Here is a 27,492-nt window from a genome sequence, read left to right on the forward strand (position 1 = left end):
GAGGGCAACTTTTATGGGGGTGGTTTTTCAACGTTCTTGAAGAAAACTTGTTTTCTTCACTTTTTAATAGTCCTCTTAGGGGACCTGAAGCTGCTTCAGCATTACTATGGATAGCAAAACACGAACACTGGCATGGACGTCTTTTGGAGAATTTTCTCATAATTTTTGCTTAAGAAAACTTGTTGTTTCTTCATTATTCGATGGAATTAGAAAAAAAAAGAATGAAAAAATTTCTCCCAAAAAAAAAATTGAGGTAAAATAATCAGAAAATTACCGAAAAAATGACACAGAAAACACTTTTTTGAACCCCTGCCCCAACAGTTTCCTGAAACATCTTCTAATTACAGCGACACCAAACATGTCCAGTTTTTTTTTTAGTATTTTAGTGGCGAAAAAGAAATCAAAAGTTGAAAAAAAAAATTGGGGGCCGTATCGCCATATTCCGAGATCCGTAACGTTTTCATTTTTCAGTCAATGGAACTTTGTGATGGCTTATTTTTTTGCAGGACAAGACAATGTTTTTATTTATACTATTATGGGATAGATGTGACGTTTTGATTGCTTTTTGTGGTGCGGCAGCCTCCAAAAAAATTAATTTTGGCGTCCTAGAATTTTTTTTTTGTTTACGATGTTTACCTAATCGAGTTAATTATTTTTTTTACTTTGATAGATCTGACTTTTCTGAACGCGGCGATAATTCAATTTTTTGTATTATTTTTAATGGGGGTGACTTTAACTGTTATTTATTTTATTTTTTTTCACACTTTTTAGACCTTTTTTTATTTTTTCACTTTTCTTGTTAGTCCCCTTAGGGGACTTGAAGCTGCGATCGTCCGTTCCCTTGTGCCATTATATACAGCGGTACCACAACATCGCTGTATATAGAAGAAATCACCATCTCCATTGAAGCTCGGCCACAGGGATACAAAAACGACATGTTTTTTCACATGGAAAGAGGCGACATTGAATTCCCTCCACCCCACCCAAGAGGCTTTTTTTTGTTTCTAAACCTATTCAGGAAAAACCTTTTAAAATGCCCGTTTAAAAAAAAAGTCACGTGAATTTCCAGAATTTCAAGAGTTTCTGTGGAGTGGATCTTCTAAAAAAAAAAAAAAAAAAAAAATTCCCCAAAAACATCATGACAACATCGCCTGAGGCTATCAGTAGTAAAAGATTTTTAAGGAGTTTCTTTTTTGGGTGGTCTGAAAAAAAACATCAACCTTTGCCTAATCTTTTTTTCTTACCATATCATTGCATTAAGATTTTTTTTTTTTTTTCAAAAAAATAATGACGGCTTTTGGAAGGGTAAAAAAAATAAAAAATCTTGTGACGAAGGAATCGAATCTCAAGACTCTGCTCCGGAGGCTGTATCGATATTCCTTGAGCGCTGGGCGAAGTGCTTCCTACATGTCACCGTCCAATTTTGTTCTTTTTTGATTACCCAGCCTGGTATCACCTAGAAAAAACAAAAAAAACATAAGGGAAAAAAAATCAAATGCAAAATGTCCTAGTACTGAAGGGGTTAATAGAGGCATGATAAAGATAACCACTAGGTGGCGACCTGTGGAATCTCCTTTATATTCATTTTTGCAATGATCAGTAATGACACAAGTGTAATAATAGTGTGCGAGCGGCATCATATACCAGAGCGCAGTATATTATATGGCAGGCATAAAAGGCCAATGGGAGCTGAGCTCAACCGTTCTCAGGTGTTCTGAGACCAATTAATTTGTAATCGGCCGTTAGCTCGCCTCCTATAAGATCCCATCAGGCAATGTGGCAGTATAGTGAGATCCTGGTGGCTGTGCTGAGATTGGTGAGGATAAGTGCTATAGAATTATGAACTGGAGGTCTGCAACCATATTTTGTGCTTTGTTAACACTCCTTAAGTGTCTGCCTTCTATATTGTCTTATTGCTGGCAGCATGAGCCAACTGAGGATTAGTCAGTGAGCTTGTTTAGTATGCTATGACACTATTGCTTTAAAAGGGGATTTATTTCTGTTCCATGGATCTGGGGTGGCTTTGTTTGTATGATCAGAAATTTCTATTGATGTCTGCTACTGCACTGGACTCTTCACTTTTTATTGTCCTCTGGAATGAGTTGTTGGCCATTTAAAGATGTTGTCTGCTCACCCTCAATGTAAATCTGGCATTCTGCATTTGTCTGGGGCTGTGGGTCTGAATTGCTCTTCATGAAGCTTATGGTGCTGTCTTGCTTCTTTTAGGTTCAGATAACTAATTGACAGAGGTTAGGGGTGTCTCTTTTTTTTCCTTTAATAACCAGTTGTGATCAATTCTGTTGGTTTTAGTCTGTAACTGGCTTTGTCCAGACTCCCACCCACATCTGAACATGCGCCAAGAGGTTGAGGCTGCTGTTAGCTTCCTTGTGAAGGTCCTCAGCCTGAAGAAGACACTGCACCTAGATCAGCTGGAAAACCTAGGCCAGAACCTTGTGGACTTACTGTGCAAGAAATACCAAGGGCACTGGTACCCAGACAAGCCGGTCAAGGGGCAAGCCTACAGGTATGACCTTCTCAGACAGCTCACTATTTTCTCTTTAATACACTGTGTTGTGTGCCCTCAAAGGTGTCCAGGCCTTAAAGGGTTTCTCCTTTGAGCAAACCTTGCTGAATAGGATGATAAAGTTTCCACCTGTTGAGGCCTCCAACCATCTGAAGCATATTTCCCTGCAGGGGAAATGGTGTATTAGAATGAACACTGTAAGGAGCGGTTGACTTGTGTAGGGCCTCATGTAGACTCTTGCCCTAAATCCTGGTCTTACAGTACTTCTTATGAACTATGAGAAATGGATGTGACTGGTCAGATAATCAACGCTAGTTAATGTCTCCTCAGGTGTATTCGCATCAATTCCTGGCAGTACATAGATGAGTCCTTGCTGGAGGCCAGTAATAGATGTGGTATTGAATACTCAAAGCTTCCTCTCCCGAAGGAGTTGACCATCTGGATTGATCCATTTGATGTTTGTGGCAGGTGAGTTGACCTGTTCAAGATCTCATCTTCAAAGAGATCAGCATGGGGTGATGTGTGCAGAGTAGGTCACCACAAAGATGGGTGTCGCATGCATGCGTGCCCAGGCAAAACTATATACTCATCCTACACACTCCCAACATGGTAGTCACTCTGGATGTCATTCAACTTCACCACTCTTGTGCCAGACAAGGTGAGGAGTCATTGCCATTAACTTATGACACCCGATGGTTTTACAGAACCATCACCAAGGTTAAGAGTAGCTGGACACTTGATTTCCCCTGTCATCTGTTTCCTCAGCATCTTGGCCATGCTATGAGGGAGAAATTCACTAGAGCCCTCAATGTTTGAGTTGCCATCCTGGCCACTGACCTTCAAACAAGGGTTTAGGGGCAGAAAGGTTCTGTTTAGCATTGCATTACCACCTGGACCCTCATCATGGAGAATGGGGATATCACATTCTACCTTCCCTCATGGCTAGCAAGCTGCAGTTGAAGCTCTGTAGCTATGATATTCCCTCTGAGAACCAACTTTTGTTTTTTTTTTTTCCCTTAAACCACTCAAACCAAACTCTGGTGCTAGGTGTAACCTTTGCGTGTTAAATCTGGGTTGGTACATTGAACCATTTTGTTCTCTCATTTATGCCAACCCTAAGAGTCCTTAAATGACAGCACTGGACTTAAGGAGTGAGTAAGGCAGAGATGGGGATGAAATCAAATGGATCATCAGTGTGACCACAAATGGTGCTCCAAGTGTTTGGCATGAATGATCATTTTGTGCTGACAAATGCCCTTTATCTGAGTCATGCAACCCTATAAAATGTGTGGTGGCACTAGATTTGTGTACCACTTTCAGACTTTATATTTCTTAGGCTTATTTTTGAAATTCTTCTTTCATAGGTTTGAAGAAGATGCAGAATATTTCACTATTGCCACATTTGAACAGGCTACAATAACAGAGCCAATTCTTGAAGACCCAGAAAAGGAGACTTCAGACTATTCCTCTGAGGGTACTCTATCTGGGACCACTTCTGAAAACTCATCTGATGATGAGAGCTCTGGAGAAAAAGCCACCACTAGGGAAGATGAACTTGTGGTGGATGAAGCTATTGAAATCTCTTCTTCATCTGGGACTCCAGTGGCTGAGCTGATGGACTCTGAAAACAAGGAAGGTCAAACTGGTTCAGATGTGGAGGAATTTGCCCAAGAGACAGAGAATATCGAGCCTTGTCAGTAGGAAATGGGAATCTGTGTATTCACATTCCAGCCTTTAGCTGCTTTTAATGCTCTTAATTTGATTAGGCTTGAGAAGGACTTGGCAGATATTTCTATTTTATAATGTAGCACTTGACATGGCAGATGTGAGAGTTACAACAGGAGTGCTTCTCTTGACCTCACCAGTTTTAAAGTTCTTTGGCCTGAGAGGCTTCAGTTTTTGAGGCAAGTTGCACTTCACGTTATAAGCTGGTATAATGGGTCCAAAGTACCTGAAGCTCAACAAAGAATCAAGCCATGGTTTGTGGAACTTCAGGTATTGACACTAGTAAATGCTTGGGAACAAGCCAAACTTAACTCTTTAACTTGAGCCTCATCCTTCTGCAATATAATTATGGATCAATCCAAACATAGATCCTGGCCTCTTCAAGAGTAGACTATTTTTAAAGCTGGTTTTCAGTTTTTTAGCACTTTTATTAATTTTTATTATTCTTAGACTACCTTATACTTTAGGCCTTGAGATCTGGACATGCTTATAACATACCCTATAACTAAGCCATCCATGGTAATAAATTTAATATGTGAAGTTCTGAGCTTGAGGCATGACTTCAAAGAGCAGGTTCTGCATGCAACAAACTGGGATATGTTTGGCCTTTTATGCATGCAGGTGGGGGGATTGGTAACACTTGTGGTCTCACAGATGTTGACATTCACATGGTCCCACTTCAACTATTTGTGTAACTCCACATCTCATGCGGTCATACTACAGCTTCCATATTGCTCATGAAACGTGGTCCTGAGGTCTTCTGAGCTGACCTCAGATCGGCACATGAGTTCTAACATCTGTTTTGTAAACTGCATGGGGACTAGACCAGGGGTGCACAACTCCAGTCCTCAAGGGCCACCAACAATGCATGTCTTCAGGATTTCTTTAGTATTAACCAGGTAGTAATTTAACTGCCTTCACTGGTAGTGGTTTTAACATCTTCTACAATGCTAAGGAAATCATGGAAACATGCATGGTTGGTTGGCCCTTGAGGACTGGAGTTGTGCACCCCTGGCTTACCCTGTAACATGCCTTAGATTTGGCACATTAGAAGGGTGAAAATTTTCTTCACTAAAAACCAAACTTTAGTTTTTAATTGAATGTAAGCAATGAGGGCACAAATGCATGAGCCTATGCACTCCTACTTTGACTTGGCTAATGGCTATGGAGTGTCTAGCGTTACAAGTGACTTGTTACACCACAGGATAACCTCAGTATGGTCGAAGAGCCTTTTTATTCCCAATATTGGAAGTAACTAGAATGGTGTCTTAAGATAACTTGATAATTGATGGGCATCTCCATTCATGGACTTTAACTATCAGTTTGACCCATTGAGTGATGGGAGTCTTGCTAGTTGGCTTCTTCAGAAATGGGAATCTTCTTGATTTCCAAACATCTAACTGGAGAAGATGCCGTATGATCAGTGTATATTATTATTTTTTTTTTTTTTTTTTTTTTTTTTTTTCCAGGAAAGTGAGTAAATTGTTCTGATCACATTTCTGATGGCTCTTCACTATGCAAACAACTATCTTAGATTTCATGACTACTCTTTATGGAAAAGTCTGGTGCCACACTTCCATTGGAGGACTCGGTTGGCATTTATAACACTTCCTTTGTTCAGTCCTTGTTGGCATCAGAACCTGTGTATAACTGATGTTACTGGTCATAAGTGATCACCAATCAGCAGTGTAACCTATCCTGTACTGCAGAAATAAATCTTTTAAATGGTCCATTTTCTTGTTTTTGGCTCTTTCTTCCTTCATAGTCCCACCCAAAAAATAAATAAATTGTAATGTTGAAACTAAAGTCTACATATAAAACTTTTATGGTGGTGGCCATCTTATGTCCTCACTGTCAACATACACTTTGATAGATAGATAGAGAGATATATATATATATATATATATATATATATATATATATATATCTATCTCTATCTATCTATTTTTTTTTTATATGCTAACTGGTTTCATTAAACTCTACCTCTACCTCACCAGGAAGTCCATGTTACTACTAGGGTTCAGTCCCTCCCCTGCCGGTCAGGCAGCCACAGCTGAGGCTACTTTTACACTAGCGTTTTTTGCGCTGCGCACGCATACAAAAGGCACCAAGCGTTTTGTATGCATTTGGTGTTTTTTTTTTTTTTTTTTTTTTTTTTTTTTTCCCGGTCACCCTAGTGCACACTCTCTGCAGATTGTTCTGTGCGGACTTGCCTAAATCTGCAGGTCAAAAGGCCTGTGGTTTGACACATGTACAATGGAGCAGGTGTCAAACTGCTGTGGATTCCGCACAAAGTGACGTGCTGTGGATTTAAAACCGCAGAAAATCCATGTGGAACAATCTGCAGCATGTGTACTGCAGTTTTTATTTTCCATAGAAAATAAAGGTACTGTACAACACAGCAGAAACTGCTGCGGATCCGCACACCCTTAAGGACCGGAGTGTCCAATTGGAACTTTTCTGTGCCCCCAATGACTTCTATGCATGCCCCTGACTGCCACTCTCCATGCTGTAGGTTGTTTTAGTTCTGCGGAGCGACGAGTCATTGTGCCATGACATGGAGAGTAAATGAGCCCCAGTGCGATGACATCACTGCATTTGTTGTCCTGGGACCTGCTAATGGTCTCGCTGAGGAAAAAGTATGTAATATTTTAAAATTTGTCTTTATGGACATAATATATGGGCCCCAAAAGCAAGTGCACTACTAAAGAAAAATCATACAAAGTGGGGCTGTGGCAGTCAGAGTTAGAGGGGGGGATCATACTGTGTACAGGGGGAGACTCAGGACATTAAATGTAAGGTGAGAACTCAGATTATTGTGACTGTCAAAGGGGCACACAGAGGGCATTATTACTTTCTAGGGGCAAAAATGCAGGCACTATTTTCTACTGCACTTGCCCACAGCATTACTGTATTCTAGAGAATTTACGTGGCGCAGTTGTATCAGGGGTAAGATATGCCTCTCTTCTGATTTGTCTTCCAGTTCTTAATGGTATTCCAGATGTGTTTTGATTACTGCCTGTGGTACTGCTACATTTATTGTTTTACCGCTCATTGTTATAGTATTGCCACTTGAATGTTTTAACACTATATAAACTGTATATATTGTCTTGTGTTCGTGGGTGATGTTGCATATACACTGTATGTACAGTCAGGGAAAGTTAGTGCATCCTTCAGACATTAGGAGGGCACTCTTAGTACATAGTTCCCCTATAGACTGGGTAGTTGTAATTATGTTGTGGGCCACTAGATGGGGTATAGTAGTGGGATCTGATAGGAGGTTCATAGAGGGTTAACTATAGGAGGTGCTGCTGAGAGTTAAAGTTAGTGATGAGCAGTTTAGTGAGATGAGGCCACGTGGGCTATAGGCCTGGACAGCTTGGCAGTCACATAACGTTAAGGTTTTTATCTACGGCCACTGCAGTGGGTCAGAACAGGAAAAGGAAGATGTGGTGTCTTACTGCCTGGGCCAATGCTTTTAGGGCAGAAGTTGGCTGGACTAAGGAGGTAAAAGGAGTTGGAACTTTGAGATTGGGCCAGATGCTTCACCAGGGGGTCACCAAGCATAGTGATGAATTAAAGTCTGGGGTGAAACGGGCTGAAGGAAAATGTCATAGTGAGGTCAGACCTGGAAGGAACTGGGAATCAGTCTAGTCCGGGCGTGTACTGCACAGAAGTGACAACAAGCAAGGGAAAGATCAGGAAGCAAGTGTTATAATGTAACATGTGAAATCCTAAGTAAAGAAAGTGTTAAAGTTGTGTCAGACTGTGTCTCCATTGATGGGGGTTGCCTAGAAGAGGGACTATTGTGGCCTGGGGAGTGCCTGGGTGAAGATGACTCTGGATATGCAGAGGAGTATAGTATTGTTTCACGTATGGGAAGGGCTGGACGCAGCTGCCACCGGAATACAGGTTACAGCTATGGTCCTGGCCCTCCCATTTTCACATCCTCCTTTGGTGCTAGTGTCCTCTACTGATTTTGCTCTGATGCTGGAGAGGGAGGCCTGGCTTTCATTTATTAGCCAACCCTGCTGACATTCCAGCCTGTAGTGAAAGGGCCTGCAATGGGGTAAGGACTGGACTGTGGATACCTGTGCTGGGTCCAGAACTGTTGGGCTGGCTCCTCTGTCTAGGGGAAAACTTAGAGGACCGTACCAACCTTCGCCTTGGGAAGCAGGGGGTGTGGCTAAGCTGCTCGGGGCACAGCATGCGTGGAAGCTGTCAGACTTGGTGGGAGCAGACAGTGTGCAGCAGAGAGAAGCAGGCGCTCCATACCTTGGGTGCTGTAGCAGTGCAGGCCCCTCGCCCGAGTGTCCCCGCTGGCATCTGCAGAGACTAAGCATAGACGTGACGTGTGCCAGTTGGTCACCGCAGGACAAATTGCCAAACGCTCTGGGCCAGTTAGTGTTGAGTGCATGCCCCCTAATAGAGACCCGGTGAGTGACTGTGAACTGTTTCCTGACCCCCAACCCCCCCCCCCCCCCCGGTGTATGTTTACCAATCGACATTGGGCTCAGATGATGCTGTGACAGAAAGGGGGAACAAGCCACATCAGCATATGGACTGAGGACTCCGAGCAAGTTATCAGAGACTAACTACTGCAGTCTGAAACATTGTCATCTACAGGACCTCACTTACTAGTGCCATCACTTGCCGTGTGGTCCCCATTGACTGAGGATCACCTTACGGAATAAGTCACACCTTACTGAACTATACTTTTGCCATGTTCATGGTTCCTTTAAATCAGTATATCCTGCTCCTCCGAACTGCCTGTTCCTCCCAATTAACCTTTAAAACGCCCTTCGCAGAGTATACCTTTGCTAATTAAAAGCATTAACCCTTACTCTGTCTCCTTGCCGTCACTGCATCCCACAACCTACTCACAAAGGGGTGATGTAAAATAAAAACTTAGTAGCCCCTTTTAAAGTAGGCAATCTCTCTATGGTACAACTAAGACAAACATCTGCTTTTATAAAGGACTCTCACTATAGCAAATGACACCCTGTATGTCCAGGACTGTGCTACCAGACTTCACTTCATGCCTTTACCTTCCCTCGTAGCCCGCAGACAGCCACCTCACCATGATTTAAAGGGGATGTCTGGCCTTTGGGTACATGTCTGCAGTCACTTGTGAAGACTCACATTGCGCAGTATCAGGATTCTCAAGCGCAAGGAACTGGTGGGTGTGTAGCTGCAAGGATGGGATTTGCATATATGCTGTCAAAGGCAGACTGCTCTCAATACAAGTTAACTGAGTGAGGTCGGATACGACTAGTTGGAATGTGACCAGCAAATTGCATACATATGACCGCCAGTGTGTAGTGGATTCACAAAATGACTGCAGACTTGTACTCTGAAGCTGGATAACACATTAAACTACAGCCTGCCTCATACTTACCAACATTGACAAGGAAAAAATTTTGTCAGCTCACCAAACCGTAGCAAATGCGGAGTCTGGAGGAATGCAATCAATCCTGGGCGGTGCAGGGAACTTGGATTCCGGAAAATCTTGTAGGCACAATACTCAGGAGGTGTTACAGCAACTTCGACCAAAGGATGGTTAAAATCAAAAGACTTTAATCCAAAAAAAATGATTAAAAACAGAATAGAAGCATAAAAAAACATATGGTTCACCATTGTGACAGACGCTTACACGTTTCGGACTGGAGTAAGGACCCTCCAGTCCGAAATGCGTAAGCGTCTGTCACAATGGTGAACCATATGTTTTTTATGCTTCTATTCTGTTTTTAATCATTTTTTTGGAATAAAGTCTTTTGATTTTAACCATCCTTTGGTCGAAGTTGCTGGAACACCTCCTGAGTATTGTTACCAACATTGACAGTCTAGGGATGCTTAATTCCTGGTGGCAATACCCACAAACTGGTTACATATTCCCACTTTCTGGAGCAGGGATTTAAAACTAGATTTTTTTCAGCTCATGATGGTCCAAACTTTGCCAATTTTTTTGGGGAAGTAATCAAATAACAAAGCACAGTCCCAACATGATTTCCCAGGTCTGCGTACACCACCTAAGGCATTGGCTTACCGCTCAAACCCAACTTTTCCTACAGCTTTGGTAGATTTTGAACAAATAATAAGTTCTTCAGCAAATGCTTGCTCTTAGAAGATCACCTTCCTAATCAGATACACATCGCTAATACCAAGCTCCAATTTACTTCCTCTACAGACTAAAGCACTCCCCCTCTGCCTCACTGCAGATCGACTTGCTCTGTGGTGGCCTCAATCCTGGCTGATTTCACCCTCTATGTGGCCGGCTCCCCACACAATCAATGTGGCTGTAACCACGCATGGACTACACTTCCAGAAGTCAGCCCCTTCAAAAGTCACTGAATAGCCACCAAAAAACATATATACATTGTAACACCACACTATAATATCCAATATGGGATTGACATGACTCAAAATGTGACTTAGCCTGCATAATTCCATTTTATAGGAACTTGCAACTTTTGAAAGGATATTTGCAGCTAGGGGAAACATATTTTCCCTGTTAAATAGTCCCTCAACATTGCTTCTTTTTAAACCCCAAAGCCCCTTCACTGTACCCCATTCTTTGTTAATAATTGCAGTCATTTTATGCATGTTTTTCCCTAATCTTGAGTTGATGATACTGTGATGTTGGCTGCTCACAATTATCCTGGCACGATAGATCTTCATGGTCACATCAATAAATGAAGGAGGTGAGATCTGTGCTATCCATGCCGCGTACACGTGGCGAAGATATTATGCCTAAGGACAGTGGATAACTAATCTATCCCGTCATACACGTGCGTGCGCCTAGGACTTGGTCTACAAACTTAACCCTTACATCCACTTATACTTTTATTGTCCAGAAAAATGTAAGATTAAAAATATATTTTGAAAAAACTGTCAAGTTTAACGGTGTAGATTAGTAGTGTGTTTGTGTCATTGTGCCTGAAAGAAGCACTGCTTGTTATTAATTTGTGCTGGAGAAAAGCTGTAAAGTGATTATCGACAATAAACTTTGTGTCTTTGATATTAAAACTTTGTGGTGGTTTGTATCCAAGCAGCCACCAGAGAGGTGAAACCCTACAATTGGTGGAGGATGCGATCAGAATCCTTGTCGTCTTCCCTCAAAGAGCATAGACAGAAATCAGTACACCAAAATAGGGACATTTTCTTGGAGTTACTGGGTCTTATTTGTGTGTCATACATTATATATATATATATATATATATATATAAAGACCAATATGACTCCATAGTATCAAACCACAGCACAAGACTTAGTACAATCGAAAGTGACTCCTTCCAATCTTTTGCTTTCTTACGGTCTTTTGCAAGTAGAGTGGAGTAAAGGTACTGCCACACTAAGCGACATCGCTGTGTCTGATACTTACCTACGACCCACTCCCCCGCAGGTTATCGCTGATCGCGCAAGAACGTCCTGGACTGTTTCTCGTCGTCAGCTTCCTGTGGAGAAACGAGCGACGAGCGTGGAGCCGGGCGGGAGGACGTCAGGATCGCCGCGTCTGACAGGTAAGTAGCGACCCCCATCCCCAGCGATGTTGCTGGTGAGATCTGCCTGTGTGGCAGCTCACTAGCGACCACTTAGTGATGTACCAGCGATCCTGAACGCGTCATATCGCTGGTCGGGATCGCTGGTACATCGCTAAGTGTGAAAGTGCCTTAAAACACCTGGATTGATTGTCATCTGAATCTTGTAGACACATAGGTTTGCATAAGTGCTGCATGCACAAAACAATGGTGACCTATGCTCAGTTTAGTGGACCTCATTGATGTTAGTGGATGCTTTAGATGGTCATATACATGAGATGATGGCGGCGACATCTCCTGAATCTCCCCGTCCATTCCCGCTCTGCCAATAATTTTTTTTCACTGGCTGGAGGAGAAAAAGCCGATGATAAGCCCCCGTTACACATAGCGATATCTCTTGCAATATCGCTGTAACGTCACCAATTTTGTGACATAGCAGAGATATTGCTAGAGATATCGCTATGTCTGATACTTACCTCCGACCTGCTCCCCCGCTGCTCATAGCTGGTCGCGCGAGAATGTCCTGGACCATTTCTCGTCGGGCGCTTCCTGCGGCGCCGACGAGCGACGCGTGGACGCGGGCGGGAGGATGTCATGATCGCCGCGTCTGACAGGTAAGTAGCGACCCCCAACCCTGCTATGTCGCTGGTGAGATCTGCCTGTGTGGCAGCTCACTAGCGACCACTTAGCGATGCACCAGCGATCCATATCGTTGTCGGGATCGCTGGTGCATCGCTAAGTGTAACGGTACCCTTAGACACCTTTATCAGCAACTTATCTCCCAAGAAAACAAATAATTGCTGGTTGATTCCAAAAGCCCAATTCTTTTCTCCCGAGAAATCGTCTGTTGGGGTAGAATCCATAGACCCCCAAACTTATAAAATGGTCCTACCAAAATTGACTTTATCCAGTGAGCACTGGGGGCTTTAGAAGCGAAAAAAGTTCCCCTTTGGTGCTCAATATTCTTAAAAATACACCTTAATATTTAGTTATTTCCGCTGCCATCATAGCAACAGTCGTATAATTTCCGACCTCGGTGACCTTTTTTTACATACGGAATAATTCCCCCCAAAAAAACCTGCTCCATTTCTGCAGACCTAAAGCAAACAACATAGAAACGTGACCCACTGTTAACTCAGAAGATTTGATCCATGCTGGTTCTTCCCAGGTCTGAAGGTCAGATTATATTTGTTTCCAACAAGATATCTCCAGTGTAGTAGATGATAGCGATGCATGGGAAACTTACACGCTGCATCTAGCTAAATACGATACAGTCTCACATGACTGATCAAGGCTCAGAGAAGATTTCCGTCCCATGTACAGGTGCGGTGTGGATTGGCAGTCATCTGGTGTGTGTGTGTAGAGCAGGGAGTGGAGATTTTTTTTTACTTGTACCTTCAGTATAATTATAATTTTATTTTATTTTTTTAATGTAACAGTCCTGGAAGATTCAGGCCAAAAGAGAGGAGGGGATGGGACATGTACAAACTCAAATAATGGGCATTTCAGGATGGGTTTGGGGGCTAAACCTGTACGTACATTATAAATGATAGTAACTATGTTTTTAGCCTTGTTTACACACCTTTCATGGATATTTGCTTTGCTTCCCTCACCCTGGTCTTGTGTTCCACATTGGGCTGTACAGATGGCCTAGCGTGATCTCATGTGAGCATCCACCCAGGCCTACATAAAGCTCACCAAGACACACACCTTGATCTTAGTATTAAGACTTCAGTATTGCTGGATTCTGGTTTGCACTATACACCTTGACAGCTCAGCTGCTGGCTGCAGTCTTCTGGATGTCTTCTGCCTGTCTACGGTTTCCAGAATCCCACGTGCTTGCTTGTGGTCTCCTGGACATCTTCCACCTGTGTGCATTTTCCAGCATCCCACCTGCCTGCGATCTCCTAGACATCTTCCGCCTGCCTGTAGTTTCCAGCATCTAGCGTGCCTGCAGTTTCCTGGATGTCTTTCACCTGCCTGCGGTTTCCAGCATTAAGCTTGCCTGCAGTCTTCTGGATGTCTTCCACCCAGATTTGGGATGAGGGGTAGCAGGGTAGGCACCCACCTAGGGTGCTATCTCCTCCCTACCAGAAGGGGACGCACTTAAACAAACACCTGACATTGCTAAACTGGAGCTGGTGGAGATGGGGGACAATAGTTGAGGCTGCTGGCTGTAGGAGACATATTACTGGAGGCTGCTGGCTGTAGGGGATGTTATACTGAAGGTGAATTTTGAGAGCTATTAATCTGGGGGCTTGCTGTGAGGGACATTAGAATGTTGGCTATGGGGAACGTTATATCGGAGGATGGCTGTGGGGGACTTTCACATTGGAGGGTGGAAGTGAGGAACATTATACTGGGGCTTGCTGTAAGGGACATAATTCTGTATAGGGACTGTGGGGAGGTCATACTATGTTGGAGCATCATACTGTATAGGTGGCTGGGGGGACATAATACTGTAGGCTATGATGACCATACTGTATAGGGGGCTGTAATGGGCATAATGGGGTCTGTGGGATGATACTGTATTTGGTGCTGTTGTGACAAATCTGCATAGGGTGCAGTGGGAGCATTATTCTGTATATGTGCTGTGGTGACCATCATACTGTGTATTGGTGGCTGTGATGTATATTGTACTGTGTGGGGTGCTGTTGGGGGAATTAAACCGTGAATAAGGGGCTGTGGGCATCATTACACTACATCAGTGACTGAGAGCAAATAATACTGTATGGGGTGTTGTGGGGTTTACACACTATATATGGGGGCTGTGGTAGTGACTACACTCTATAATGGGGAAGTGGTGGACATCTTACTGCATGGGGGCTGTCATGGACATCATAGTGTATATTGGGGGCTGTTGTGAATATCATACTGTATGGGTGGCTATGATCACCATCATACTATGTAGGAGTACAGTGTGCGGGAAGGGATACAGTTTGGAGAAGGCAGCGAGGTGGGCAGTATGATGGCATACCGTGAAGAGGAGGCACATAATTGATAAGGAGAGGGTGCAGCATTAAAGGGGGCACAACATGGAGAGCGGTTAGCATCCCGGGGGGACAATGTGGAAATATAGAGAGTGTAATGGAAAAAAAGTGGACAGAGGAGAGCCATAGTATAGACTCTTGTTAATAAGAGCAGATGGTGTTGCAGCAATAGCTGATAATGGCAGACAGTGTGGTGGATGTAGCTCATTAAGGCGAACACTGTGGAGGCCATATACCATATGAGGCTTTTTTAGGGCATAGTAGGAAAAGATATTTTTATGCAGAGGGCATTTGAATAACACTTACTCTTAAGGGCACCGTGTTGAGATGTGCTGCAGAAGTCCGGAGAAAAGGGGAGTCTTCAAAAATGACATGTGAATGTAAAAAGTCATCATGGCGTCCGGACAAGATGGAGATGAAAGAAAGAACTACTCCAATCAGAGGAGATGTCACCTATAAGGTACCTGGATGTAAATGTTCACTTGTTATTATTATTATGCATTTATATAGCGCCATTTATTCCATGGCGCTTTACATGTGAAAAGGGGAAATATAGACAAGTATAATAAACATGTGTAAGACAAGGGACACACCAGTACATAAGGAGAGGGGACCCTGCCCGCGAGGGCTCACAGTCTACAGGGAGGGGTGAGGATACAGTAGGAGAAGGTAGAGCAGGTCGTGTGGTGGTTTAGTAGACCGAGGATCATAGCAGGCTGTAGGCTTGTCGGAACAGGTGGGTCTTCAGGTTCTTCTTGAAGGTTTCCGTTGATGGTGAGAGTCTGATGTGTTGTGGCAGAGAGTTCCAGAGTATGGGGGAAGCATGGGAGAAGTCTTGTATGCGGTTCTGAGAAGAAGAGATAAGGGGGGAGTAGAGAAGGAGATCTTGAGATGATCGAAGGTTGCGTGTGGGTAGGTACCTAGAGACCATGTCACAGATGTATGGAGAAGACAGGTTGTGGATGGCTTTGTATGTCATGGTTAGGGTTTTGAATTGGAGCCTCTGGGCAATAGGAAGCCAGTGAAGTGCCTGGCATAGGGGGGAGGCTGGGGAATAGCGGGGAGACAGGTGGATTAGTCGGGCAGCAGAGTGTAGGATGGACTGGAGCGGAGCCAGAGTGCTAGAGGGGAGGCCAGAGAGTAGGAGGTTGCAATAGTCGAGGCAGGAGATGATAAGAGCATGCACGAGTGCTTTTGTGGTTTCATGGTTGGGGAATTAGCTGATCCGGGAAATATTTTTGAGTTTGAGGCGGCAGAAGGCGAGGGCTTGGATATGTGGTTTGAAAGAGAGCGCAGAGTCAAGGATCACCCCAAGGCACTGAGCGTGCGGGACTGGGGAAAGAAAGCAGCCATTGACATTGATGGATAGGTCTGGTGGAGGGGTAGAGTGAGATGGGTGAAAGATGATGAATTCTGTTTTGTCCATGTTCAGTTTGAGAATGCGAGCAGAGAAGAAGGCTGAGATAGCAGACAGACATTGTGGGATTTCAGTCAGTAAGGAGGTGAGGTTGGGTCCAGATAGGTAGATCTGCGTGTCATCGGCATAGAGGTGATACTGCAAACCGTAGGATTCTATGAGCTGTCCCAAGCCAAAGGTGTAGATGGAGAATAGTAGGGGTCCTAGGACAGAGCCTTGAGGAACACCAACAGACAGGGGGTGAGGTGAGGAGGAGGTGTGTGAGAGGGAGACACTAAATGTTCGGTCTGTTAGGTATGATGAGATCCAGGATAGGGCCAAGTCTGTGATGCCAAGAGATGAGAGAGTCTGTAGCAGGAGGGAATGGTCTGCGGTGTCGAAGGCAGAGGACAGGTCCAGGAGAAGGAGGACAGAGTAGTGTTGCTTGCTCTTGGCGGTTAGTAAGTCGTTAGTGACTTTAGTTAAGGCAGTTGATACTGACTTCATCTCATCAGTTCTGTGATGACTTTATGGCCTGCAGTCTGATGATGACTGGTAACAACTGTTCTGTCTCCGACATAAGTAATGACTCTTAATTACCTGTTTTGATAACATACCATATTGCTGTATATACAGGATGTTCAGTTTTTCCTTAGTTAATGTTTATTGTTTCCAGCTCCATCCAGTGGCCAAAAGATATAACTGCATGATGTTATGCATTGTACTTCCTGATTCATTCCCTCCAATTACCAATGTATACCAGGTAAGTTACAAGGCATCATAGTCTAATACAGCCCCCTTTCTCTATCCAGTCTGCCATTTTCTGCCAAGCCTGCTTCATGTGGACATCTCATTTCTCTTCCTCCCTGTTGTGAATTCACTTTCTGGCCTAGCTCTGGCTACTAGGGAAGGTAGTGGAGCTGGTTATATTGATAGAGGGGTCGCGAGTTCTCTTCTCGGGCTCCCTCTGGTGGTTACTGGAGGTAATTGAGCTGATCTAATTAACAGAGGCCTGCCACCTGATAATGAGGAGGATGACTGGAGATCTGGACTTTCTGACTGGATTTAAGACAGCTGACTCCCTCTATCCCTGCTGATTTTTTCCTGCCTCCTGAGGTCTTAGTTTCCAGCTCTGTCCCTGCATGCTCAAGTGTTCTTTTACTATTGTTCACATTTGATTTGGTTTTGTCTATTTCAGTTTTGTGTGGTCAGCCAGCCCCGGCTGGGGCTGTGCTGAATTTCCATCCTTATGTTACTGTTTGTGCCAGTTTGTTTTTGTCCATTATTAGATTGGCCTCTTTTTGCTCTGCTTTCAGAATATACCAGAGTGCTGATATAGTGGGCGAAGTCTAGTGACTTCAGTATTTTTTCTATCAGATGTGTTGGGCAATTTTTTGCAGGGCTTTTTGCGTGACTGCAGACAGAGTCATTCCTTTCCTGTCCTGTCTAGCTAGAGTGGGCCCCATCGTTTGCTCAGTCTATTTTCCTACCTGCGTTTGTGTTTTCATTTTGTCTCACTGACAATATATGTTTGGGGGCTATCTATTCCTTTGGGGTCTGCTCTGGGGCAGTTTAGATTTCCCCTTTCTTGCTTTAGGCTTATTTAATTATCCGGCTGTGTCGACGCGTCTAGGATCATCGTAGGTGCGTTCCTCGGCTACTGCTAGTTGTGTGGATAGGATCAAGGGTCTGCAATCCGCTTAGTTACCAACCTCTCTGGTTTTCTGTGGCTTAGCTTGGTCTTGCTTTCCTCCTCGGTGACCCAATCATAACACCTCCCCTTGTGTCAGCATTGTCAGTACGTAGTCACTCTTCCTTCATCTAATTCCTGTCCTAGATCACCCCACTTAGTTAGCTCTCCCCTGGTTAGCTATTAGCTCAGGTAATCTGTATAATGTATATATGTATTTTTATGTACCCATACTGATTCATTGTATTGTATGTCTTATTTGTAGTTTCACCGTGCATCTATATACCATCGCATTCAATAAATACAGATTCAACCTACAGTTTTCTTATTGGACCCCCGGTATAGCGGTTTAGCTACCTGTACAAGCTATATGAGCCCCGTGCATTTAGCTGAGGATGGGATAACAACTCTCAGCATCTCCTTACCATTATTACCATATATACTTGTGTATAAGCCGACCCATGTATAAACCGACCCCCCTAATTTTGCCACAAAAAACTGGGAAAAATTATTGACTCGCGTATAAGCCTAGGGTGGAAAATGCAGCAGCTACTGGTAAATTTCAAAAATAAAAATAGATACCAGTAAAAGTAAAATTAATTGAGACATCAGTAGGTTAAATGTTTTTGAATATCCATATTGAATCAGGAGCCCCATATAATGCTCCATACAGTTCATGATGGCCCTGTAAGATGCTCTATACAAAGTACACCCCTTATAATGCTCCATAAAGGTTAATAATGGCTCCATAAGATGCTCCACAGAATAATATGCCCCATATGCTGCTTCATAAAGGTTATGGCCCTATAAGATGCTCCATAGAATATGCCCCCATAAGATGCTCCATAGATTATGCCCCCATAAGATGCTCCATAGAATATGCCCCCATAAGATGCTCCATAGATTATGCCCCCATAACATGCTCCATAAAATATGCCCCCATAAGATGCTCAATAGAATATTCCCCCATAAGATGCTCCATAGAATAGGCCCACATAAGATGCTCTATAGAATAGGCCCCATAAAATATGCCCCCATAAGTTGCTCCATAGAATAGGCCCCCATAAGATGCCCCATAGACTATGCCCCCCATAAGATGCTCCATAGAATAGGCCCCCATAAGATGCCCCATAAAATATGCCCCCATAAGATGCTCCATAGAATAGGCCCCCATAAGATGCCTCATAAGATGCTCCATAAAATATGCCCCATAAAATGCTCCATAGATTATGCCCCCATAAGATGCCCCATAGAATATGACCCCATAAGATGCTCCATAGAATATGCCCCATAGAATATGCCCCCATATGCTGCCCCCATAAGATGCTCTATAGAATAATCCCCATATGCCGCTGCTGCAAATAAAAAAAAATGACATACTCACCTCTCCATCGCTGGGGGCCAGGTGCTGGTGTCGCTGCTGGCTCAGGACCCTGGCACTGGCGATATTCACCTGCCCCCTTTCCCACGCTGCTTGCCGCTGTCTGCCACGCCGTCGGTCAGTGAACATCACTGACAGAGGATGTGGCAGACAGCGGCGAGCAGCGTGGGAATGGGGACAGGTGAATATCGCATATACTCACCCCCCTGGCACGGTCGCTGCAGCCCCGTTCTCCCATGGTCTCCAGCACCTGCCTTCAGCGGTCACGTGATACCGCTCATTAAAGACATGAATATGCGCATATTCATGTCTTTAATGAGCGGTACTACGTGACTGCTGAAGGCAGGCCTCTGAGTCCGTGTGACAAGCAGGGGGGCTGCAGAGACATGCCAGGGGGGTCAGTATGATCTGACACCCCCGCTCCCCTTCCCCCGCCGACCCCCTGATGTATATGACTCGCGTATAAGCTGAGAGGGGGACTTTCAGTCAAAAGAAATGGGCTGAAAATCTCAGCTTATACGCGAGTATATATGGTACCTCACTGGGAGTTGTAGGCTTATGCGATACAAATACACATGCTGATGTGATGTTACAATTGATTTCTGTACTAAATATGGTAATGTAGCCATGTGCTTATGGTAGTTCTGTTGATGTATTCATGTACTGGTGTATTTATTAACTCATATTCATGTACTGATTATGGTTCTGGTGACTTAATAATATACTGATGGTGGTTCTGGTGATGTATTCATGTACTGATGGTGGTTCTATTTATTTACTGATGATGGGTTTAGTGCCATATCTATGTACTATTGATGGCTCTCTTGTTCTATTTATGTTCTAATGATGATTCTGGTTTTGTACTCATGTACTGATGATCATTCTGCTGATGAATACAGCACCACAACCTTCATCACTAAATGAATACATCACCAGAGCCATCAGTAGTAAGTACATGAAAACAGCACCAGAATCACCATCACTATAGGAATTTGACACCAGAAGCACCATCAGTTTTGTTGCAAACTGCATTTGTCACCTGATGGATGCAAAACCCCTCATATGTCTTCCTTATCTATAACAGGTACAGTTTAGTTTTCACTAGGGTAACTGCCAAATGCTGTACACCTTAAATTAAACCAAAGAGCCCCCATTACAGTTAGGTTATATGAGATTCGAAGACTGTCCTTTTGTCTTATATATAAAATATAAGAGGTCAGGGATGAATATCACTATTTATCCTTGGTGATGTATAAATGGTCCACAAACAATGAATGATTCTATAGCTAAATGTGAAATTGTATTCCATGTGGCGCCTCACCACTAAAGTACACCACTTTTTTTTTTACTTTTGCTGGTATTTTTTGGTGAAAAAGGTAACAATTTTAGTGAAAGTGGGCATCAGAGCTTTTTATCTGACTCATCGGATTGGGAATGTGTTAAGGCCCTGTCACACTTAGCGAGATCGCTAGCAATATTGCTTAAGCGTCACCGATTTTGTGACGCAGCAGCGATATTGCTAGCGATATCGCTATGTGTGATACTTACCTCTGACCGGCTACCCTGCTGGTTATCGCTGATCACGTGAGAACGTCCTGGACTGTTTCTCATCGGCCGCTTCCTGCTGGCACCGACGAGCAACGCGTGGACGTGGGCAGAAGACGTCTTCAATGCCGCATCTGACAGGTAATGACTGCTGCTGCATCGCTGCATCACTGGTGAGATCTGCCTGTTTGGCAGCTCACTAGCGACCATTTAGTGATGCACCAGCGATCCTGACAGGGTTGTATCATTGTCGGGATCGTTGGTGCATTGCTAAATGTGATGGTACCCTTAGGGGTACTGTTATCTCAATCTCTGACCCATTCCTTTGGGGGCTGAGAGTTCATCGATGTAGTGTGGGGAGGGGCACCACTGACTTCTTCTGCCTGTGGCACCAAAATACTTTGTCCTGGCCCTACTTCTGCCTGCCTGCGGTTTCCAGCATTCCGATTGCCTGTCTGCGGTCTCCTGTACATCTCTCACCTGCCTGCAGTTTCCAGCATTTCGGTTGCCTGTCTGGGGTCTCCAGTATGTCTCTGGCATGCCTGCGGTTTCCAGAATTATGATTGCCTGTCTGTGGTCTCCTGTACATCTCTTGCCTCCTTTTGGTTTCCAGCATTCCGATTGCCTATCTGCAGTCTCCTGTACATCTCCAGCCTGCCTGCAGTTTCCAACATTCCAATTACATGTCTGCGGTCTCCTGTACATCTCTTGCCTCCCTGCAGTTTTCAGTATTATGGTTGCCTGCCTGTGGTTCTCTGGACATCTCCTGTCTCTCTGTGGTTTCCAGTACCTCAGCTCTCCGTATCCTGCGTATCCCACTTATCTGCTGCACCGACGCCCGTGAGCTCACTTGGACCATGGGCTTGGAGGATTCACCTCACCTGGTGAGACTAACAGCATCTACTTCAAGAAATGCCTTTGCTCTTTACATCTAGTACACTTCTAACTTAAAGCTGCAAGGCCCCATTGCAAAATCGTCAATGGGGCCCCCAGCCTATGCCGTTCATAATGCCAACATTTACTAATGTAGTAGATGGGCCTTTGATTCCCTCTAAAACTGAAGCTTGGGTGCATCTGTTACCTCTGCAACTGACTATAGCTGTACCCCTGGTCTAACATATACTTCTGCCAACTGTTATACTTTGACATCCAGGAGATATAAGCCTACATTAACACAATTGTATAGATGTATGAATTACTCCAGACATCAAATGGACAAAGAAAAAAAATTCACGTGAATTAAACCCTAAGGCCATGTGCATACAATGAGTATTATTTGATGAGTTTTTTTACCCCAGTATTTTTAAGCCAAAACCAGGAGTGGAGCGGTCAGAGGAAAAGCATAATAGAAACATTTCCACCACTTCTGCATTTTTCACCCACTCCTGGTTTTGCCTTACAAATACTGGGGTAAAAAACTCACCAAATACTCAATGTGTGCAGGTGGCCTAATGGTTATCGATGCCTGGAGTGTGTTGGTACAAATTTGTAGCCACAGACCTGTTCACCTTCTTCTTATATTATTATTGGATGCCAGAGAACAAGTACGCTTTCAGAATCTCTGGTCTCTGGGAGGCTCAGGGGAATTTTCTTTGTCCATGTAGATTTTTTTTTTTGAGGTTTCGCTTTATTCTGAAAGCTTCTTTCCTTTCCAATAAGGGTGAGTGCACACAGTGCGGATTCAGCTGCGGATTTTTCCACGTGGATTTGCGGGTAAAACCGCTGGTAAAGTGACCTGCGGTTTATCTGAGGATTTGCCAGCGGTTTTCCCCTGCGGTTTGACACCTGGACAATGGAACAGAAAAAATTGACATGCTGCGGATTTAAAACCGCTGTAAAAATGCGCGGAAAAATCCGCAGCATCTGCACTGCGGTTTTGAAATCCCATTGCTTTGCATTGTACTTTATAATGTCTGCGGAACTGCTGCGGATCCGCAGGGCCAAATCCGCTGCGGATCCGCAGCAGAATCCGCAGCGTGTGCACATACCCTAAGGTGTCATAATTAAAGTGTGTGGAGGGGCTGCATTCGTACATGGACTCTGGAGCCACGGGGGGTCCAAAAGGTTCTTTTGGCTTATATACCTTTGAGGACCTTGTTGTAGATTTTGCATTGGGGCCCGTGAGCTTCTCGTTTTGCCTCTTCACATATTGAGTTGTGTATATAGTGCCGCACCTCTGTGTACATTTTACTACCTGCCTTAAAACCAGTTTAATGATTTCCCGCCAGCCGCAGGTCCAGTCATCCCTGCAGGAATCTGGCGTTGTGTACATTCCTCAGACTTCTCCTCTACGATGATGTGTTTGTTTTCATCTTGGTCTCATGATCTCAGCACTCTCTCTTCGCCTCTGGCCAGTAACGTCTCCGAACCCAAGCACATGATGGTGAACAGGATGTGCTGCAGTTGTGTAACAGTCTGTGAGTCACACAGCTTTGTGCTGCTCTGGCAAAACGTAACGCTGCGGTGAGAGTACAGCGAGTAGCTGGATTTCACTTTTTAAAAGTCACAATTATAACGAAAGTGACCAAAAGTTTGTAAAATAAATAAATTATTAATAATAATAAAAAAAACAATATATATATATATATAAAAGAATATATATATATATATATATATATATATATATATATATATATATATATATAAAACATAAAATATATATATATATGTATATAAAAAAAACTATCTAAAAATACTAAAATAAATATATACAGTCATGGCCGAAAGTGTTGGCATCCTTGAAATTGTTCCTAAAAATGAAGTATTTCTTACAGAAAATGATTGTCATTTGAAACAAGTAATAGGTGTAGGAAATATGAAAATCACACTTTAAACCAGATAAAAAGGGGAGACATTGACTCAATCTTTGCATTGTGTGTGTGCCACGCTAAGCATGGAGAACAGAAACATGAGAAGAGAACTGTCTGAGGACTTGAGAACCAAAATTGTTGAACCATAAACACAATCTCAAGGTTACAATTCCATCTCCAGAGATCTTGATGTTCCTTTATTCACAGTACGCAACATAATCAGGAAGTTTACAACTCATGGAACTGTAGATAATCTCACTGGATATGGACGGCAAAGAAAAATTGATGAAAAGTTTCAACGCAAGATAGTCCGGATGGCAGATAAGCCCCAATCAAGGTCAAAAGAAATTTCAGCTGTCCTGCAGGTTCACTGTGCATCAGTGTCAGCGTGAACTATCGATGCACATGTGAATGAAATGCTATGGGAGGAGACCCAGGAACACCCCACTGGTGACAGAGACATTAAAAAACTACACTACAGTTTGCCAAAATGTACGTGAGTAAGCCAAAATCCTTATGGGAATGCATTTTGTGGACAGATGAGACCAAGATAGAGCTTTTTGGTAAAACACATCATTCTACTGTGTACTGAAAATGGAATTAGGCTTACAAAGAAAATAACACAGTACCTACAGTCAAATATGGAGGAGGTTCAAAGATGTTTTGGGGTTGTTTTGCTGCCTCTGGCGCTGGGTGCCTTAACCGTGTGGAATTACAAAAAAAAGGAAGCACACTGTAGCGCCATAACATGCAAACATGAAATATGAAAAATGAATTGCATTACTGCATTAGAAGAATGAAAAATTGAGAAAGTTTAGCGCATAAAATGGCCAATTTTATGTGTACCTGGAAGCCACAGTAAGGCATTTCTCATTTTCCAGGACCCTATCTAATGCCAATCCTCACTTAGACTAAAGTCGTCATCTGAATGGGAACCTATACAAATCCTCGGTTTAGACTGCAGTCTATATCTCTGTGGAGGGGTAGTGGCCCTGCTTTAATTAAAAACGCCTGAGGCTAACAGGTGAAGATAGGGTCCTGGAAAACGAGAAATGCCTTACCGTGGCTTCCAGGTACACATAAAATTGTCCATTTTATGCGCTAAACTTTCTAAATTTTTCATACTTCTAACGCAGTAATGCAATTCATTTTTCATGTTTGCATGTTATGGTGCTACAGTGTGCTTCCTTTTTTGTCTGACTGTATATGAGTTGGTGACTCTAGGTTAAGCACCTGTTCACACTATGCTTATGCTTGGATGTGACGGTCAGTTTTTGAAATCTTGACCGTGTGGAAGACATTATGAAATCTGAAGATTACCAAAGGATTTTGGGTGGCAATCTAGTGCCCAGATCAGAAAGCTGGGTTTGTGTCCTAGGTCATGAGTCTTCCAGCAGGACAATGACCCCAAACATACTTCAAGAAGCCCCCAGAAATGGATGAAAATAAAGTGCTGGAGAGATCTGAAGTGGCAGCAATAAGTCCAGATCTAAATCCAGGGGAGGATTAAAGGGAATCTGTCTCCCTTTTTTTGGCTTTACAGCTGCTGGCATAGACATCGCGGGCTTATCTACAGCATTCTGTAATGCTGTAGATAAGCCTCCGATGTAACCTGAAAGAGAAGAAAAACACGTTAGATTATACCGAGGTGGGCGGTCCGGTCCGATGGGTGTCGCCGTCCCGTCCAGCGCCTCCCTTCTTCATGCGATGACGTCCTCTTCTCCCATCCTGTAATGGCTCCGGCACAGGCGCACTGCTATGCCCTGTTGAGGGCAGAGCAGAGTCCTGCAGTGCGCAGGCGTCGGGAGAGGTCTGGCGCCTGAGCACTGCTGAATTCTGCTCTGCCCTCAAAAAGGCAGAGCAATGAGCCTGCGCTGGAGCCATTTCAGGACGGGGAGGTGCCGGACCGGACCGCAACACCCATCAGATCGGACCGCCCACCTCGGTGAGTATAATCTAACGTGTTTTTCTTCTCTTTCAGGTTACATCGGGGGCTTATCTACAGCATTACAGAATGCTGTAGATAAGCCCCCGATGTCTATGCCGGCAGCCAATAGGGGATAAAAAGGGTGACAGATCCCCTTTAAGAGTAGCCAGAGCCCCGGGCAGTTTAGATGGCGTGGCCCTTCCCAGGTACCTGATGTGTCATGTGACATGTCACATGATTCCCTTTAATAGATCATGTGATAAGTCATGTGATTAACACACAGGTGCCTTGGCACACATCTGTAGATGGGAAACGACAAAGATAGCAACCGCACAAATTTTTTCCTTTTGTACAGCATTATGCATAACATAGAGTTATACTTTAGAGCGCAGGGGTGGGAAATTGGAGAGACCGTTACTGTTATGGAAGCCGAACCAATAGGCTGTAATCATTCTGCTCATAATTAATATTAACATATTAATTATAATTTTTTTTATATTAATTGTATCACTTATTATTGAGCAGAATTAAGTATGATGATATCCCTCTATGTACAGTATGAGCCCCCACACAGCTGCCTATATAGAGTATGAGCTCCCCCACATACTGTAGCTCCTTACATCAATATGAGCCCACACACAGCCCCCTATATACAGTATGAGTCTCCACATAGCTCCTTAATTATAGCATGAGTACACACAAAACCCTTCTATATATAACATAAGCCCTCATATAGCCCCTATATGCAGTGTGAGCCCTCACAATGCTCCCTATATACAGTATGAGCCCCCACATAGCTCCATATATACCATGGCCTCCAATATACAGTATCAGCCCTCATATAAATCCTTCTATACAGGATGAGCCCAGTCATTGCCCCCAATATACAGCATGAGCCCCCACATAGCTCCCTATATATTGTATGAGCCCTTGCATAACCTCCTATATACAGTATGAGCCCTCACATAGCCCTATATACAGTATGAGCCCCCACGTATACGCTTATAACAGTCTGAATTCCACACATACACCAATATACAGTATGAGACCCCACATAGCCCCTATAGACCATATAAGCCCCCATATAGCCCCTATATACAGCACAAGCATCATCATAGCTCCCTATTTACAATACAAGCTCCCACATAGTCTCCTACATACCATACGAGCCCCGTCAAAGCCCCCTATATACAGTATGAGCCCCCACATAGCTCCCTATATACTGTACGAGCCCTCACATAGCCTTCTATATACTATATGAGCCTTACATGGCACCTATATACAGTATGAGACCCCCACATACACACTTACATGCAGCGTGAGCCCCCCACATATCCAACTATATACAGTATGAGTTCCCACATAGCCCCCTCTATACCATATGAGCCCCCACATAGCCCCCTATATAAAATACGAGCCCCCACAGCTAAGCACACATCCCACACACGTATTTAAAAAAAAAGACACCTCCTCACCTTGCTCCCCTTACCCCGACGCTCTGCTCCGGACCTCGAGGCACCACTCCTACTTGTGGCCAGCGCGTACATGCTGGCGTGATGTCATCGCGATGGCTGATGATGTAATCGTGCTATAACAACATGTGTAATTGCAATAATTTTCTGGAACAATTTCAGGGGTGCCAACATGACTGTAATATATATAATATATAAACATATATAAACCTATAATGTAAATATTCTTTAATAGACGTGCCGCTGTAATAAGATTGTACCTGTACATGTTTTATTTGCGAGACACATTGTTTCATTTTGTTTCTTTTCTTGCTCTGTTTTTCCATCTTGTGTGGCTGGGAGGAGAGCTGGTGGGTAGATCCATAGATCTAATGGTTCCTGTACACCATAGGTGGCACCGGGCAGTTTCGCTGTCGCCCATGTGCTGCCCTCTCTGCTCCTCGTGCCAGGCCTTTACCAGCTGCGACGCTCCCAGGATGTCCATATATGGAGCG

At 43.8% G+C, this 27,492-nt stretch overlaps 1 long non-coding RNA gene and 1 pseudogene across 1 annotated transcript; one reads left to right on the forward strand and one right to left on the reverse strand.

Annotated features, from left to right (window-relative positions):
* Positions 1 to 1,408: 1,408 nt before the first annotated feature.
* LOC141085345 (uncharacterized) lies at positions 1,409 to 27,457 on the reverse strand. Its single transcript, XR_012231282.1, has 3 exons — positions 27,259 to 27,457; positions 27,002 to 27,114; positions 1,409 to 1,456 (listed from the first exon to the last, which is right to left on the reverse strand). It is a non-coding gene; the product is annotated as an uncharacterized lncRNA (long non-coding RNA).
* LOC141085341 (maternal B9.15 protein-like) lies at positions 2,105 to 5,979 on the forward strand (annotated as a pseudogene).
* Positions 27,458 to 27,492: the final 35 nt, after the last annotated feature.

The sequence above is a fragment of the Dendrobates tinctorius genome, unplaced genomic scaffold (genome assembly GCF_039654945.1).
Source record: "Dendrobates tinctorius isolate UK_male_01 unplaced genomic scaffold, ASM3965494v1 ptg000028l, whole genome shotgun sequence".
NCBI lineage: Eukaryota > Metazoa > Chordata > Amphibia > Anura > Dendrobatidae > Dendrobates > Dendrobates tinctorius.